This window comes from Lontra canadensis, unplaced genomic scaffold (genome assembly GCF_010015895.1).
Source record: "Lontra canadensis isolate GAN:19392208 unplaced genomic scaffold, GSC_riverotter_1.0 scaffold13, whole genome shotgun sequence".
Taxonomy (NCBI): Eukaryota; Metazoa; Chordata; class Mammalia; order Carnivora; family Mustelidae; genus Lontra; species Lontra canadensis.
In genome coordinates this window covers 23,351,860-23,371,659 of record NW_022631007.1, presented here as the reverse complement: position 1 = coordinate 23,371,659, position 19,800 = coordinate 23,351,860, and the positions used below count along the sequence as shown (strand labels likewise).

General features: G+C 35.9%; 1 protein-coding gene across 1 annotated transcript in view; it reads right to left on the bottom strand.

Annotated features, from left to right (window-relative positions):
• GALNT13 (polypeptide N-acetylgalactosaminyltransferase 13) overlaps window positions 1–19,800 on the bottom strand; it is a 539,666-nt gene that overhangs the window by 356,572 nt on the left and 163,294 nt on the right. The gene's annotated exons all lie outside the window — the stretch shown is intronic.

Genomic DNA, 19,800 nt, shown 5'->3' with positions numbered 1-19,800 from the left:
TCCTAAAAGCCATAGACAAAACAAGTCCCTAACTTACAAGGAAAGACACATAAGGTTAGCAGCAGACTTCTCCACAGAAACTTGACAGGCAAGAAGATATTTCTGCAATGTGCTGAATGGGAAAAATGTGCAGCTAAGAATACTCTATCCAGCAAGGTTATCATTTTGAATAAGAGAAGGAAAGAATTACCCAGACAAAAACTAAAGGAATTTGTGACCACTAAACCAGACCTGCAAGAAATAGTAAAGGAGACTCACTGAGAGGGAAAGAAAGACCAAAAGTGACAATGACAAGAAAGGAACAGAGAAAATCTCCAGAAATAATCACAAAACAAGTAATAAAATGGCGCTAAATACATTCACTCTGACTGTGAATGGACTAAATGCTCCAATCAAAAGACAAAGGGTATCAGAATAGATTAAATAAAAAAAGACTCATCTACACACGGCCTGTAAGACTCATCTTAGACCTAAAGACACCTGCAGATTGAAAGTGAGAAGAGGGATAGGGAATAATTTGGTATATAAATAAATGTCAAATGAAAGCTGGGGTAGCAATATATATATAAGACAAACTAGATTTTAAAACAAAGGCTCTAACAAGAGATGAAGGAGGATACTATATCACAATAAAGGGGACTATCCAAAAAGAAGATCTAACACTTGTAAATATTTATGCCCTCAACATGGGAGCAACCAAATATATAAAACAATTAATAACAAATATAAAGGAACTCATTGATAATAATACAAAAATAGTGGGGGCCTTAAACATCCTGCTTACATCAACGGAGAGATCATCTAAGCAAAAGATCAGCAAGGAAACACTGGCTTTGAATAACACACTGGAACAGATAGACTTTACAGATATATTCAGAACACTTCATCCTAAAGCAGCAGAATATACATTCTATTTAAGTGCATAAGGGACATTCTCTAGAGTAGATCATATACTGGGTTACAAATCAGGCCTCAACAAAAGTACAAAAAGATTCAGATCATATTTTCTGACTACAATGCTATGATTTGAAGTCACCTACAAGAAAAAATTTGGAAAGACCACACATACATGGAAGTTAAAGAACATTCTACTAAATACTGAATGGTTAACCAGGAAATTAAAGAATAATTTTTAAAAATACATGGAAACAAAGGAAAATGAAAACACAATGGTCCAAAACTTTGCAAAGCAGAAAAGCTGTCTTAAGAGGGAAATATATAGTAATACTACCTTAAAAAGCAAGAAAAATATCAAATACTCAACTTAACCTTACACTGAAAGGAACTAGAAAAGGAATAACAAATAGCCCGTAGAAGAAGGGAAATAATAAAGATTAGATCAGAAATAAATGACACAAAAACAAACAGACAAACAGTAGAACAGACCAGTGAAACCAGGAGCTGGTTCTTTTTAAGAATTAATAAAACTGGAAAACCCCTAGCCAGACTTATCAAAAAGAAACAAGAAATCGGGGCGCCTGGGTGGCTCAGTGCTTAGGTTAAGCCTCTGCCTTCGGTTCAGGTCATGATCTCGGGGTCCTGGGATCGAGCCCCACATCGGGCTCTCTGCTCAGCAGGGAGCCTCCTTCCCCATCTCTCTCTGCCTTCCTCTCTGCCTACTTGCGATCTCTGTCAAATAAATAAATAAAATCTTAAAAGAAAAGAAACAAGAAATGACCCAGAATAATAAAATCACAAGTGAAAGAGGAGAGATCATAACCAACATCACAGAAATACAAACGATTATAAGAGAATCTATGAAAAATTATATGCCAACTAATTGAACAACCTGGGAGAAATGGATAAATTCCTAGAAACATATAAAAACTATCAAAACTGAAATAGGAAGAAACAGAAAACTTGAAAAGGGGACCATGGGTGGTGCAGCTGACTAAGCATCTCTTTGTTTTGGTTCAGGTCATGATCTCAGGTCCTGAGATCAAGTCCCATATCAGGTTCCACACTGAGTGGGAACCTTGAGATTTTGAATGCTTGAGATTCTCTCTCCCTCTCCCTCTGCCCCTCCCACTCATGGTCTCTCTGTCTCTCCTTCTTTCTCTAAAATAAATAAGTAAATCTAAAAAGCTAAGAAGAAAAGAAAACTTCAACAGAGTGATAACCAGCAAAGAATTGAATCAGTCACCAAAAATCTCCCAAAAAGCAAAAATCCAGAGCCAGGTGGCTTCCCAGGGGAATCTACCAAACATTAAAACAACAGCTAATACCTATTCCTCTCAAACTGTTCCAAAAAACAGAAATGGAAGGAAAACTTCCAAACTCATTCTGAAAGGCCAGAATCACCTTGATTACAAAACCAGACAAAGACCCCATTAAAAAAAGATAATTATAGGTCAATATCCCTGATGCATAATGCTGCAAAAATTCTCAACAAGATACTAGCTAATCGAATACAATGATACATTAAAAGAATTATTCACAATGATCAAGAGGATTCCCGGGTTGCAAGGGTGGTTCAATATTCAAAATTCAATCAACATGATACACCACATTAATAAAAGAAAAGAGAGAACTACATGATCTTCACAATAGATGCAGAAAAAGCACATGACAAAGTAGAGCATCCATTCTTGATAATAATTCTCAATAAAGTAGGGACAGAGGGAACATCCTCAACATCATAAAGGCCATATATGAAAATCCCACAACTAATATCATCCTTAACTGGGAAAAACTGAGAGCTTTTCCTCAATGTTCAGGAAATACAGGAACATTCAGTTTCAACATTACTATTTAACATAGTACTAGGAGTCCTAGCCTCAGCAATCAGACAACAAAAAGAAACAAAAGGCGTCCAAGTCTGCAAGGAAGAAGTCAAAATTTCACTCTTTGCAGATGACATAATACTCCACATAGAAAACCCAAAGGACTCCATCAAAAATTGCTAGAACTGATACACAAATTCAGTAAAGTTGCAGGAAATCTGTGGCAAAATCAGTGTACAGAAATCTGTGACATTTATACAACAAAAATGAAACTGCAGAAAGAGAAATCAAGGAATTGATCTAATTTACAACTGTACCAAAAACATTAAGATACCTAGAAATAAACCTAACTAAAGAGGCAAAAGACCTGATCTCTGAAAAGTATAGAACACTTAGGAAAGAAATTGAAGAGGACACAAAGAAATGGAAAAACATTCCATGCTCATGGCTTGGAAGAACAAATATTGTTAAAATACCTATACTACTGAAAGCAATCTACAAATTTAGTGTAATCCCTACCAAAATACCACTGGTGTTTTTCACAGACTAGAGCAAACAATCCTAAAATTTTTATGGAACCACACAAGACCCTTAATAGCCAAAGCAAGCTTGATAAAAGCAAAGCTAGAGGCATAACAATTAGAGACTTCAAGTTATATGGCAAAGCTCTAATGATCAAGACAGTACGGTCCTGACACAAAAACAGACACATAGATCAATGGAACAAATAGAACACTCAGAAATGGACCCACATATTCGGTCAACTAATCTTCACCAAAGCTGGAAAGAACATCCAATGGAAAAAGACAGTCTATTCAACAAATAGTGCTGGGAAAACTGTTATAGTTTGATTTTTCAAGAAATGGACAGACACTTCTCCAAAGAAGACATAAAAACGGCCAATACACACATCACTTGTCATGAGCGAAATGCAAGTCAAAACCACAATGAGATACCACTTAATACCGATCAGAATGGCTAAAATTAACAAGACAGGAAACAACAAATGTTGGCAAGGATGTGGAGAAAGGAGAACCCTCTTATACTGCTGGTAGGAATGCAAGCTGGTACAGCCACTCTGGAAAACAGTATGACGGTTCCTGAAGAAGTTATAAATAGGGCTATCCTATGACCCGGCAACTGCACTACTGGGTATTTACCCCAAAGATACAAATGTAGTAATCTGAAGGGGCACCTGCACCCCAGTGTTCAGAGGAGCAATGTCCACAATACCCAAACTGTGTAAGGGGCGAAGATGTCCTTCAACAAATGAATGGATAAGCAAGATGTGGTCCACATATACAACTGAATATTATTCAGCCATCAGAAAGGATGAATACCTACCATTTGCACTGACATGGATGGAACTGTAAGGTGTTATGCTAAGTGAAATAAGTCAATCAGAGAGAAACAATTATCATATGGTTCCACTCATATGTAGAATATAAGGAATAGCACAGAGGATCATGGGGAAGGGAGAGAATGAATGGGAAGAAATCAAAGAGAGACTCTTGACTCCAGGAAGCAAAGTGAGGATTGAGAAAACTGAGGGTTGAGGAAAGGGAGGTGGGTAGGGGGATGGGGTAACAGGGTGATGGGTGTTAAGAAGGACACATGCTGTGATGAGCACTGGGGGTTATATCAGGAACTAATGAATCACTGAGCACTATGTCAAAAATGAATGATGTACTACATGTTGGTGAGTTGAATTTACAAAAAAAAAAAAATAAAAAAAGAAACTTCTGCTTTCATTTAACTCTTTTTTTTCTCTCTGATAAGTAGTGAACAATCTTCTAATAAAAAATTTGGCAGCAAACCGCAGTGTCCTCAATCAGCGTTATTTAAATGCTGAAGGTGCAGCCACCTGCTGTAAGGCTCCTCAGGGAGGAGGAGCTTCAGTTTTCGAGTACTTAATGACCAGGCAACAATGTTCTATTGATTCTGCAAAGCACTTCTTCCTCTCTTGGGTGAAACACCGTGAACGAGGGAGCATTAAACAAGGAAATATACATGTGGGCTCTGGGCAACTGCTACCAGTTATGAGGGGCAGGACTAGATTGTCATCTTTTTAAAGAAGATTTATTTATTTATTTGAGAGAGAATAAGCAAGAGGAGGGGCAGAGAGAGAGGGAGAGAATCTCAAGCAGACTCCCCAGCAAGCATAGAGCCCAATGGCAGGGCTCAATCCCAGAACTCTGAGATCATGACCTGAGCTGCAATCAAGTCAGTCACTCAAACAACTGAGCCAACCAGGCACCCCTAGGTTGTGATTTTTGAGCCAAGTCTTGAATACACAGTAATGAAGAGGGAAAAAACTGCAATGAGACCCAGTCTCTTTGATGGTAAACAACGGACGGAGTATAAGCTACATGTCAGTCACAAACATAAACCCCAGTCTCATATACAAGTCTCACGTGCAAGAATGATGACTATGCACATAATGTAGGTCAAGTATAATGGATTCTCATTATTTGCAGTAACTGTGTTCTATAAAGTTGCTGTGAATGCTAAATTAACAAATAATGAACTATAGTTCTTGGGGGAAAGAGAGTTCTCTTCCTGCAAGTCTCTGGTCTAACATTTTTGTCACCAAAATACTATTTGCATTATACAGGTTCATTTATCGAAGTCCTTAAAAAATTAGCCAATCAGCCTTGAATCTGCTCTTACATGTAACTCTTTTCCTGTACAACATTCAGAAGGATTTTTTTTTTAAGAGAGGGGGAGAGAGAGAGAAAGGGAGAGGGGCAGAATGAGAGGGAGAAAGGGAATCTTAAGCAAGGTCCACACGTACTGCAAAGCCCCATCTCACAACCCCAAGATCATGACTTGAGCTGAAATCAAGAGTCAGATGCTTAACCAACTAAGCTACCCAGGTGCCCCTCAGCAGGCATTTTTTTAAAACATTTTTGTTGTTGTTGTTCAGAGAGAGAGAGAGAGAGCACCTATAAGCAGGGGAAGCAGCAGGCAGAGGGAGAACAGGCTCCCGCTGAGCAAAGAGCTGGACATGGGTCTCAATCCCAGGACCATGGGATCATGACCTGAGCTGAAGGCAGATGCTTAACCAACTGAGCCACCTAGGCACCACTCAGCACGCATTTTTAAAGTTCTTCTGCAACCTCCTATCTGCACAACCTGCCTCACCTGCAAGTCCAAGATTTTCATGCCATATTACCCTTTGAAATGGGCAAACCAGCCATCACTAGCTGAGAAGGGTTTAGCATTTTCCTGACTCTGAGTAACGTGACTATAAATTTATTTGCTACCGGCCTCACAGCAATGCTGTCCACTATGCACTTTATTGGTTGTCATCTCATGAACCCCCGTTTAGCCACTTCCCCATCTTTCTAGTTTCATCATTCATTGCAAATGTTAGTTTAGCACTCTGCAGAGTGACCTCATGTACAGATCAGCAAATTCCCTCTTCCTTTTGCTGGATATATCATATTGTTGAGTCATTAACATTGAACCCAGGGCCAATAGCACTATAACTCATGCCGGAACAAAGATCATGTAACACACCTATTTTCTCCCTAAAGCACGTCACAGCCTTCTTAGACTTAGGAATACTAGATAGCACTATAGCACTGTGCATGAAGACCATTTCAATAGTGAAAGCACCAAAAAAAACCCACAAAAATGCCAAAAAAAAAAAAAAAAAAGGTACCACACGGACTACTAAAAGGATACTCGTTTACATGAGACAAGCTGCAACAGAGCATTACCTTATTCTTAGGTGGCAATGTGTGCATTCGGTAATTTGGATTTTTTGCTATTCTGCATATATGCAAGAATGACTGAAAATGTAGTAGGTATTAATTTTGTGGTTACAAATATAATTTACTTTTTAAAAATATTTTATTTATTTATTTGACAGAGATAGCAAGTAGGCAGCGAGGCAGGCAGAGAGAGAAGTGGGGGAAGCGGGCTCCCTGCTGCACAGAGAGCCCCATGTGGGGCTCAATCCCAGGACCCTGGGATCATGACCTGAGCCGAAGGCAGAGGCTGTAACCCACTGAGCCACCCAGGTGCCCCAACAAATGTAATTTAGTGAATAAGTATATTCACAAACATATGATCCATGAATAATGAGGACTGACAGCACTAAAACAGCATAAGTTCAAAGGTATTTGGAAGTACAAAAGTGGTACAACCAAAAACAAAGATAACACTTCAAGTGTATTTTTTTTTCTGTCAATAATGAAAGGGTTCATCTATAAACTCCTGTTTTTTAGGGACAGATGACACTGTATTAAAGATATTAAAGTAGCTTGTTACACATGGTGTAAATTAAAAACCCAGAAATTCTTGACAATTTTAAATATGAGCTCTTCATCCAAATGGCATCAATTCTCAATATGGGTCCAATGAAAGAAAATAGATTTGTTATTATTTCAGTTTTTTGTATTTAGGGTTTTTTTTTTTTTAAGATTTATTTATTTAGGGTGGTAGAGGGGAAGGGAGAGAGGGAGAGAGAGAATCCCAAGCAGACTCCCTGCTGAACACACAGCCTGATTTGGGGTCTGATCTTATTTCCCTGAGATCATGACCTGAGCAGAAATCAAGAGTCAGATGCTCAATCAACTGAACCATCCATGTGTCCCTATTGTTTCAGCTTTTAATTGAATTAAATATTGGTAGAAAAGCCATGATGCTTGAATTAATAAAGAAAAAAGTGCCAACTTGCAACAAAAAAAGCTGTCAGAAAACATTTCTGAAGCATTAAATTTTATTTTAAAATTTCATTTTTGAAAAACTAGTATTTCCTTGACTGTGACGATTATAGAAATTTTAGAAAAGGCAAATAAGTATAAAAATATAATTTGCAAAAAATCATTATTGTCCATTTCAAAAGATCCATAACTATTTTAAGACCTTTTTATTAATAGCTAAATGCTAAAACTTTTCTTACCTCAAACTTGAATCTTTATCACAATAGTTAAGAGGAAAGGTAATAGATTATTATTTTTCTCTTTTGTTTTGGTTGACTTTTAACAGTTTCTTTGTTTCTTTTTCCAAGTCCTTTCATATTCCTCATTAAAGGATGCCAGCCTTTTACCTCATCCACAACACTCTCTCCTACGTCCGGCTTTGATTCTAATTGGGAGTCTTTTTGAGCCAAGTATTTTGTATGGGGTTATCAATACATAGAACCATATGACAGTATCATGTTAACTCTCCGAAATTTTAGAAATCACATTTTATAATGAGTTTTCCCTTATTTAGTGACACAGAGGGAACATGAAAGACCACCCTTCATTTCTTCTTTACTTCAACACCAAGTAAAGAACTCTGTTTTGTGTTTGGCTCCACAAATGCAGATTTCTAAATCCTTGGATGGCAGCTCAGTTGTGAATCCCCTTAAGTTCAAATGTAGAGTCACGTGTCAAGTACCTATAGCAACAGCCCTCATTTATATTCCTTCAGCCCTCAATAGGGACAGTTCCATGGTCCTAAATTCTGGGTCAGTCATGTTGCTGGTCCTAATTATGAATTTCAATAAAATTTTCATAAATGAGATTTAAGTGCCACAGGTTCATCATCTACATATTGAAATTCCAATATATGCCACAAATTGTGCACGGCACCTGAATTAGAAAATGAATAATACTACATATTTCTGTTAATGGTCATTTTCAAGTTAATTTTTATGTATGGAAAGAAGGAATAACCATTTTCATTAAAAGACCATCCTTTCCCCAATGTCTATGTGTCAATATATTTATATACTCTATAGTCTATCCTATTGGTAGAATTTTTGATCCTGGAACTAATCCCATACTCTATTAACTTCTCTAACTTTATGATGAGTCCTGAAATCCGATAACATGTTCTTCTGAAAGACTATTCTAGCTATGCTACATCCTTTGAATTTCTATGTACATACTAAAATTATCTAATGTACTTCAAAATGGAAAAAAGTGCTTAGATAGAAATTAGAATAATAATAAATAACAATAATAATAACAAATCTATAGATAAAGTACATTCTCCATTTATTCATTAAATTCTCTAAGTAATGTTTTAAAGCATTCAGTATAGAATGTCTCACACATATATTAAACTCACTCCTGGGCAGTCTATGTTTTTTATGCTATTGTATATGTTTTTTAAATTTTCATCTTTATTAAGTCTGTAGATTGATGTTATTTCATTAGATTGGAAATGAGGCTCAAGCACTATTTTTCTGGTAATTGCTTCTGTCCTGTTCTCTCTCTTCTCTTTCTGAGATCTTAATCATTAGTATTTTTGTCTCTCTTGGTTGCACGAAACATCTTTTACAATATATTTTTCTTTTTTTTTCTACCTTTTTTTTTTTTTAAATCTTACGCTTCAGTGTGTATGTTTTCCATTAGCCTGATAGGAGTTCACTAATTCTGTCTTCTGCTGTATCTAGATTTCAGGTAATCTGCATCCAATGAAGTTTTAATTTCCCATACTGCATTTTTCAGTTCTAAAATGCCCATTTGATTTTTTACACATATTTAAATTTTAAACAGTGTCATCATGTGTAAGACAAGTTAGGTCAAGTTTGCATTGTTCCAAGATCTACTCCTTTACCTAACTTTACTGATCCTTTTGAGCAGCCATCTTGTATCTTAGTATAGATACATATCTTAGTATAGATACAACTAAACTAAGAGCTAAAACTCTATCCTTTGGGTATTCTTTCCCTTTGTTTAGAAGTATAACACCAACCTTAGCCTTGTTGCGTCTATTCACTAAGCTTCACTATCTCTTTCTGGTTTCCTTTAATCCAGCCCACACCTTTGTAAATATCTCCTTTATTAACTATTCCCCTTATAGTCATTTTTCTGTGTGTTATCCTTCTCTTGCAGGAATGTTGTCTGATTCATAATGCTAATGGAAAAAAAGAAAAACTATGAAAAATGTAGTATATTTAAATACTGAAAGTATTTTCGAAATAGTATCTTACCAAGAATGCAATTTAGGAGAAGCAGTGAAATACTATGAAAAATTAATCATTTTGAAGTATCTGCATGGGCTGTTTCTCAGATGAAAAGTAGATGGAACAAGTTTAATCATCTTAAAAAAGCATCACATGTTTCTCAAAAGATTTCCAAACATTAGTCTAACATAATAGTGCATATACAATTAGGTAGGAATTAAATATTTATATGAGGATACCAGAGGAAATGCCTTAAAAACAAAGTGGAGTCCGTGCTATTTCTGATCAAGTCCTTATACTGTAAATTATTATCACTGAACTTTTATCACTCTATTTGCAGCCATGGTCAAGACCCCAAAGACCATTCAAGGGAAAAGAAGTTGCAAAATAGCTAACTTAAGTACAAAACCCTGACTATTTTCCCTAGTTTCTCTTTATCTTCCCTCCATTTCTTTTCTCAAAACATTCTATCCATATTCTATGACCAAATCCACCTGAATTCTACCACTGAATATTAATATCAACAAGTTAGGGAAAATGAACATTTTTTTTTTTTTATCATTCAGTTTATGGGAACTCCATCTTCCAGTTGTTTTGTCTCAAAACCTTGTGGCCATCTTTGATTCTTATCTTGACCTCCTATCCTATCCATCAACAAAATCCTATCCTATCCATCCACAAATCCTCTCCATCAACAAAAACTATTAGTTCTGACTTTGAAGCATAAAACCTGACTAATCACCTCCTTCACTGCTCCACCCTACTGTGAACTATCTTCTTCTCTCACCTAAATTACTACAGTAGTCTAATTGGTGTTATTAATTCTATCTGGCCTCTATCAAAGTCTCTTCCTAACACAGTGGCCAGATAATCCTTTCACAAGTAAAGCAGACTATGTCACACTTACTCTCAAAACTCTACAATGGTTCCTCTGTTCACTCAAAGTAAACCCCACAGTCTACAATTGCTTAAAAGGCTCTGTACAATCGTGTTCCCATTACTTCTTTAAAATTATTGTTTACTAATTTCCAACAGTTTCCCTCTCCTCTCGTCAAACTGGCCTCTGTGCTTCTCCTCAAATGCAGCAGGCATGATGCCACCTCAACACGAACTGTTCTCACTGTCCCATATGATCAACTACCCACAAGCCACAAGACAAATTTGATGTATTTGCTCAAATGTCAACTTTTCAATGAGGCCTGCCCAGACCTCTAATTTAATATTGGCCAGATGTTCCTCATCCCATTATTTCCTATCCCCTCTCTTTTCTAACTTTTTGTTCCACCAGGGTCATTGCCTTATAATTTTCTATATCAGTTATGCACTGCATTCATTATTTCCTGTGACTTAACTGCAATGACTAGCACTAATCAAATGTTCAATAAATATCTGTTCAATAAACTGATGAATTAATACATTCAACCCATGTGTACTGAGCGCCTTCGGAATTTTTTTTCTTAAAGATTTTTATTTATTTGATGCACACAGGGAGAGCACAAGCAGGGGGAGCAGCAGGCAGAGGGAAAGGGAGAAGCAGGCTCCCCTGCAGAGCAGGGAGCCCGATGCAGGGTTCAGTCCCAGGACCCTGGCATCATGACCCAAGCCAAAGGTAGTTGCTTAACCAACTGAGCTACCCAGGTGCCCCAGAATGTTTTTTCAATAAACATTTATTCTGTAGATTAACTACGAAGTCTAAGTGATATGGAAATCATAATATATGACTTTATCACACACAAAAAAAGAATTTTTAATTTCGAGTAAATCCTCTTCAAATGTTTCTGTACATATATTTCAAATATTTAAATAAATAAAAGATTTCCTTGTCATAGGCCCCTCTCGTCTCTGTTCTGTCTCTGTTCTCCCATATTAGCTCCAAGCTGGATTAGGTGGCCTTCCTTCTCTTTGCTCCACCATGTCACTTAATATATTTAATTGGGGTTATCTGTTAATGTGTCTATTCCACAATAGTTTATTAAAATTTCCAGGGCAGTATCTATTATATTCACCTTAATTTCTCTGGCACTAAAAGTCAGCATTGCATAAAAATTTAAAGAATAAAAAGGAGACAAAAAGGGAATAAGAAAGTGCACTATACATCTATTTTGCAAACTATCAATGTTTAGTTGTTTCAAAACTTAAAAAAAAGCTTTCCTTCAAGTAGTCAGATAAAAGAAACCCACACACAAGCCCAGTAAGAATAAAAACTCAACCTAAAAAGAATTAATTCATATAATCCTCAAATTTTTGTAATGTTTTAGTTTTACATGTGGGTAACTGACTATTTTCAAAATGTCATGTGAATATGCAAACACTTGCACCGTTTTAACACTCTTTATCATCCTTAAAATACTATGAAATATGTAACAAATTCAGGGAACGTAGGTTATAGTACTTTAAGCAAAGACACAGTTAAGTGTTTATGTAAAATTTGAGCTGTTCTTATTATCAGTATCAACTATAGGCTTCATTCCAAATTCCCATTTATTTAATGCTAACTCTTCCATCAATAACCTTAAGTATAGTAAGAAGAAAGACTGAAAATTAATTCGAGTACAAAGAACTCAAGGATTTTTTAAGTACTACAAAAAGCACTTGATGTATGAATCTGAAGTTATCAGGACAGTTAAATTGATCAACTAATGTATGAACTACATCCTAGGATAGACTGATCAATATTTGCCTTAGATTAAAAATGTAAGGATGTTACTAAAATATTTCTATGATGAATAAGATAAGCCTAGCTGTCCAGTAATACTTAAATTATTATAAGCAAATAGACTGTATTGTAAGACTTGGGATTTTTTTTTTAACAGAAGAATATTGACTTTTGGCCAACACGTTTTCGATTATCTACCATAGGGGAAAAATAATTCGTTTTTTTTCTTCCAATTTGGTAATATAAAAAAACGCACAGCTTTAAGAAATAGGACAAAATCAGCTTAACATACTTTTCTTACCTAAGCTTTTATCTTTATGGGAGATCAGGAATTCTCACATGAAAAAAATCCTTTCACAGAATTGAACATAAAGATAAAACTTCTTATTGGCTTACTTAAGAGTAAAATTTAGATTTTAATTAATCTCATTTGCCTGAGGGAATACTCAATTCTTGGCCCAGTAGAGATATATTATGTATTAAAGTTCAGAATGTCCATTAGATCACACCCTATTGCCTTTGTTCTGGTTAGGTCACAAGACTCTGAAGGCTATACTTGAAAATGCAATATTCCTAATGAGAATGAATCTGAAACTAGAAATTTAACAAAAGTCTATTTGTGAATAGAGACACTAGCTTGCCTTAGTGCTGTCTTTGTAGTTAGCTCCGTATTTTTAGAACTGAACCCGATTTACTTTCCTCAAACTATTCTAATTGTATGGAACAGCATCCCTCCTCCTATCCCTAGAGTTTTCTTCCCTAAAATTGCACCTTGGGATACTTCCTCCAATTAGTGACTCCCACTCTTATAGCTGAAGCTCAATGCAATCTTGTAATTATGTGCTTATCTCTGTTTTAATGATTATACATTTGTTTTGTCTCCAAAAATCTGTATATGGTGCAGAGGCAGGAATATGCTTAAATTGTTGTGAACATAGTGGTCAGGTAATAAATTCTAGATGAGTAATGGACTCATCACACTACCATAAAAAAGGCATTGTATTTACTTCAATTCATACACAACTATAATACCATGAACAATATTGGTTCAATTAAAAAGAAAAATAGCTACATATTGGAAACACGGCTCAAGAGGAAGGACCCCTGCTGTAAATAAACCCATCAAGGGTATCCTGCCTTCTCAGAGAGAGAACTGCTGCTTCCAAGTGATAGCTGTATCTACCTAAGCTAAGTAGCAAAATAAAATATTACATGACAAAAATCCATACTTATGAAGGAAATCATATGAGTAGAGAAATGATTATGTGGGATTTAGGGAACTAGAGAGTCTAGATCCTTGATCAAACCTCCAATTAATTTTGCCTAAAAAGAGTAATTTGTCATACAAGAGCAAAGAGTTACAATAGGAATTTTTTTTACTTTTAACAAAGTTATGTCCCACATCATATTTTACCAACAGAATTAGACACTGAATATGTCATGCAGTACACTGAAATCATACAGAATATTTAAAGAACATTTTAAGGTGTGCTCATAATTTCTAATTTCTTAAATATTTTATTTTGGATATCATTTTCGCTTCATAAAACTTCCCATGAAAATACTTCTACCAATAATTTTGCCATCAACTTGATTTCTTCCCCTCCTACCTACAAGTTGCTCTGTTGGCTACTAGCATACATTGCTCAAAGGATGTTACAAATGAAAGAATAAGGCACCACTATTCCTCTCTGCCAAGAAAGGAATCCATAAAGAAAGAAGGAAATTACCTTTTGAATATTTGCACACAGAAAGATACTTTCTGAGGGATTATGCATATGCTTGCACACTTAATATTTTTAAATGGAAGTGAACATTTTTTTCCTATTTAACATAGGTTTCTTAAGAGAAAAGCAAAAGCAAAGTATTTCTTGAATAAATTTAGTTTTCCTTCTCCTTTTTTTTCTTTTTCTTTTTCTTTTTTTTTTTTTGAGAGAGACTGCGAGCTTGTGCACATGCATAATAGGGAGCAGCAGGGAGAGGGAAAGAGAGAATCCCAAGCAGGTTCCATGCTCAGCATGGAGCCTTACATGGGGCTGGATCTCACAACCCTGAGATCACCACCTGAGCTGAAATCAAAAGTTGGATGTTTAACTGCGCTACCCAGGCACCCCTATCCTATGAATACATTTCTTAAATAGTAGAATAAATAATCAGTTGGCAGTAACTTTAATGGTGAAGTTTATCATTTTTTTCCACCTTTGCTCTGCATGTAGATAGTAGCAGAGGTAGAGAACATCATGCCAGAGCATGAAAATAAAAACAGATTATCTGAAATTAACAATACACTTGCTCAGAAAGTATTCTGGAAAAAATTAAGGAACAAGCCTAAGAAACATTTGGGGCAGGGGGTGGGGTGGGGTGGGGTGGGGTGTGTGGGTAGGGAAACAAAAAAAGAAAAACAAGAAAAAGAACTGAACCTGCACCATAAAAAGGAAACAGTCATATATGGAAAACCTCCTGAACATCATATAGGTTCAAAAGAAAATATTAAAAGTGAACTTATTTGAAAAAAGTGTTCCATATCTAATGTAACAACATGGATGAATCTAGAGGGTATTAAGCTAAGTGAAATCAGTCAGAGAAAGACAAATATCAAATGATTTCACTCATACAGGGGATTTAAGAAACAAAACAAATGAACAAACTAAAAAAAGAGACAAACAAAAAAACACTCTTAAATATAGAGAACAAACTCATGGTTACTGATGGTTAAAAAGGACGCAGGTGGGGCGCCTGGGTGGCTCAGTGGGTTAAAGCCTCTGCCTTCAGCTCAGGTCATGATCCTAGAGTCCTGGGATCGAGCCCCGCATCGGGCTCTCTGCTCAGCAGGGAGCCTGCTTCCCCCCTTCTCTCTCTGCCTGCTCTCTGCCTACTTGTGATCTCTGTCTGTCAAATAAATAAATAAAATCTAAAAAAAAAAAAAAGGACGCAGGTGGGGGGATGGGTGAAATAGGTGAAGGGGATTAAGGTTACACTTACCATGATGAACACTGAGTAATGTATAACATTTTTGAATCACTACATTATACACTGAAACTAATACAACACTGTATGTCAGTTACACTGGAATTAAAATTTTTTAAAGTTCCATGCAAAAAAATGCACTGTATTCCTATGTAGAGAGTAAAAGTAAAGGGGAAAAATACTGAATATAAAATAAAGAGAAAATAAATAAATCAAAAAGTTCCTCAGGCAAAAAGTGACAAAAGGAGAAGTTAAGTGTCCAGAGCCTGGTGCTTATCTGCAGGTAAAATAACAGGAAATCTCTCAATTCCATTAAATGTATTTATCATCACAGAAAACACAGTAGGACAGATGGACTATCAGTTTTATAAGGAAAGGAAAGTCAGAAAAAGAAACAAACAAAAAAAGAGCATTTAATCAAAACCACTCTCCACACTGGTCTTTCATCCATTATTGGCCCAGATTCAAACTGTAGATTTCTTTAAGTTCTACTAATGTAAAACCTAAACAACAAAGCCACAAATTACCTATGCCCCTTTACAAGTTTTCCATTACCTACAAATCTACTGTCTGATACAGGATCTAAATGCCCTAATGCAAAAAAATGTTAATATGGTTCCTGTCTCAGCCTGTGAGGCAAGATAGCCTTATAGAAACAGAAAATATTTTCATTAAAAACAAGCTAAATATATTGAGTAATTATGTGCTAAACACTGTTATTTACATGCATTTTTTTTAAAGATTTTATTTATTTATTTGACAGAGAACACAAGTAGGCAGAGAAGCAGGCAGAGAGAGAGAGAGAGAGAAGCAGGCTCTGCACTGAGCAGAGAGCCTGATGCGGGGCTCGATCCCAGGACCCTGGGATCATGACCCGAGCTGAAGGCAGAGGCTTTAACCACGAGCCACCCAGGCGCCCCAACATGCATTATTTAATAATGATCTTATGGGATAAGAACTATCCGTACAACTATTTTGAGAAACCATGGTACAAAGCAGTTAATTGATTTGCCCAGGGATGTACATGCTGTAGGCTGGGGGAGGTGAGAAGAATGTACTGGGTGAGAAGCCCAACTCTGGGCTCCATCCAGGACCCTAAGATCATGACCTAAGCTGAAATCAAGAGTCAGATGCTTAAGCAACTGCATCACCCAGGCACCCTGAGCGTAATTACATTTAGTAAATTTCCCTATTTTTGATGTACAGTTCTATGAGTTACAAGCATGTAACCACCATCAAAATCAAGATATAAAATACTTTCAACACACTGAAGTGGTCCTTTTAATGTATAGCTCTATCAATTCTGGAAAACACACACGACTATGTAACTACCACCATAATCAAGACATAAAATTAGTTCCATCATCCGGTAAGATTTTCCTTGTGGCCTTTTGTGGAAAATCTACCCTCTATTCCCTTCCCTTGGCAACCACTGATCTGTTTTCTGTCTATGTAATTATGCTTTCTCCAGAATGTCATATAAAAAGAAACATACAGCTTATAGCCCTCTGAGTCTAGTTTTTCTCACTTAGCATAATGAATCTGAGATTTATCCATGTCACTGCCCTTATCCATAGTTAGTTCATTTCAGCTGCTGAGAAGTATTGCATTATATGGATGCCCCAATTTGGTATCCAATCACCAGATGAAAGACACTTGTTTGCAGTGACTGCTGTTTGCAGTGAACAGAGCTGCTATAAACATTTGCATGCATGTATTTAGGTAAACGTAAGCTTTTACTTTCCTTGGGTAAATACCCAGTGTGTATTTGTTGGGTCATGTAGTAAGTATAAGTTCACCTTAAAATAAACAGCCAAACAATTTTCCTAAGTGACTATACTATTTTGCATCCCACTAACAATGGATGGATCGAGTTGCTCTCTATGGTACCATCATTTTGTTGTTGTTAACCATTTTTTTAAGTTTTCTTTTAATTTAAGTAGGCTCCATGCCCAGTGTGAAGCCCATTGTAAGGCTTAAACTCACAATCCTGAGATTATAGATCGGGGCGCCTGGGTGGCTCAGTGGGTTAAAACCTCTGCCTTCGGCTCAGGTCATGATCCCACAGTCCTGGGATCGAGCCCCACATCCGGCTCTCTGCTCAGCCTGGAGCCTGCTTCCACCTCTCTCTCTCTGCCTGCCTCTCTGCCTGCTTGTGATCTTTGTCTGTCAAATAAATAAATAAAAATCTTTAAAAAAATAAATAAATAAATAAAAAATAAAACCTGAGCTAAGATCAAGAGGCAGATACTTGACCTACTGAGCCACCCAGGTGCCCCAGTTCTTAACCATTTTAGCAGGAATATAGTGGTGTCACATTATGGTTTTAATTTGCATTCCCTTAATGGCCAAAGATGTCAAGCATGTTTTAATATGCTTATGTGCTGTATATCTTCCTTGCTGAATATCTGTTCAAATAGTTTGTCCTTTTTATAATTGGGTTGTTGGGTTTTTTTTTTTATTATTATAAAGATATCTTTATGTAATCTGAATAAAAGAACCTCATCAGGTATATGATTTGGAATTATTTTCTCTCAATTTCTTTCCACAAGTCGGCTGATTGTATTTTCATTCTTAACAATGTCTTTTGAAGAGCAGATGGGTTTTTTTTATTTTGATAAAAGTCAATTTATCAGTATTTTTAGTGCTTTGGAGTTGTATTTAGGAAACCCCTGCTTAATTCAAGGTTACAAAAATTTCCACTATGTTTTCTTCTCTAAGTCTCAGGGTTTTAAATTTTATAGACAGATGATCTGTGAACCATTTTGTAGTTAATTTTTGTCTACAGTGCAAAGTATGTATCAATCCTCATTTATTCTGCATATGGATATCCAATTGTTCTAAAACCATTTTTTAAAAAGGCTATCCTTTCTCCATGAATTGCTTTTGCATCTTTTTTGAAAATCAATTAACCATGTATGTGTGTCCATACCTGGCCTCTCTATGCACTTCATTCTGAAAAGGATGTAAGAAATAATTGCTAGCAGCATATCTAGATACTGCCAACAATAATATTTTTTATTCATTATTTTTATTTATATTTAAGTTTTTATTTATACATTTCCTCCTAGGAGCTTAAGGCACTATTGTTAGTCTTCTGCTTTTCAAAACAAACGGATTTTTTCTTCCAGTTTTTGCATATGGGAAATCAACCACCCTAAAAGGAAAAGGGTAAACTGATATGAAATTCAGATCATAGAAGTTTCAAAAGGGCTTGAAAGTTTAAAAGGAATTAAGATTTATTTAAGAAAATTACCATTTTTGAAAGGGAAGACAAGAAGGAAAAGGAAAGAAAAGAGGAAAGTGAAAGGGCATAATACTAGGAAATGGAAAACAGGAGTAATTATTGAGCACCTACTATTCCATGTACCATATTACATGCTTTTGCATATGATACTGGGATTTTTTTGAATCATCAGTTCTGAGGCAAATGTATTCAACCACTTTTTAGAGAAGCCAGTCACAGAAGTTAAGATTTTTTTCTCCTAACTCAAATTCGATCTAGTTATATACCTGGAACCAAAAGTTATTCTTCAGGTATCTTTAGGAGCCAAGTTCTGTTGGATTCCTACCCAGTCACAACAGCTGTGGGGAATTTTGAAGATACCTATGGGGAAAAGTGATAACCAAAAGAATCAATCCTGTAGTTAAGTGTGAACAAAGAAGCCATGTGTCCATTCACTCAACAGCCATTTAATGAACAACAGCAGCACATCAAAGGTTCTGTGCTGGATGCTTTAAAAGAAAGAGGCATTAGGACCCTCTGTAGCTCTTACACTCACTCTCCACAAGAAGGGAGAAAAAGATATATTCAGTAACCATGTTTCAAGAGGAAAAAGAAAGAAATTTAGTAAAAGAAATGCAAATAAAGTGCTAAGGGAATTTTTAGAAAACCAAAAAAAAAAAAAAATTCTAAATGAAAAGATTAGAAAAACCCTAGGAGCAGAGTACACGTGAACTGCTGGTTTTTAGAATGATAGGAAAAATGGAGCCTGCCAATATGAGGGCAAGCCATTTTAAGGAGAAGCAGCACATAAAATACATGAAGAAAGTGGGGGCATATGTAGGGAACAGGGAAAAAAATAGCTCATTCGTTAAAACACAGAATATGTGAAGATCAATTATGGAGATAACCTCGGTAAAGCAGACTGAGCTCAGATAATTCAGAGTTTTGTTGCAGTATTTATCCTTTTACAGATATTTCCTGTGTGCCTCCTCAAAGACAAGCAAAACAGCAAGTACTGACCGTATCAGCCACAGAGAAGACATGCAAGTTGTCTGCCCTTATGGACCTTAAAGTCTTGAGGCTTAGGAATCTGGCTTTTATTTGGGCTTCATTTAAGTATTATTAATTAATCATTATTTATTTAATTATCTATAATTATATATTAATATATAATTATATATTATATAATTGTAATATGATTATATATTAATATTATATAATATTAATAAATAATTATATAATTAATTATTAATGAAGATTTTTAAGCAGCCAGGTATTAGAATAAACATGAGAACAGGTTAAAAACAATATTCAAACA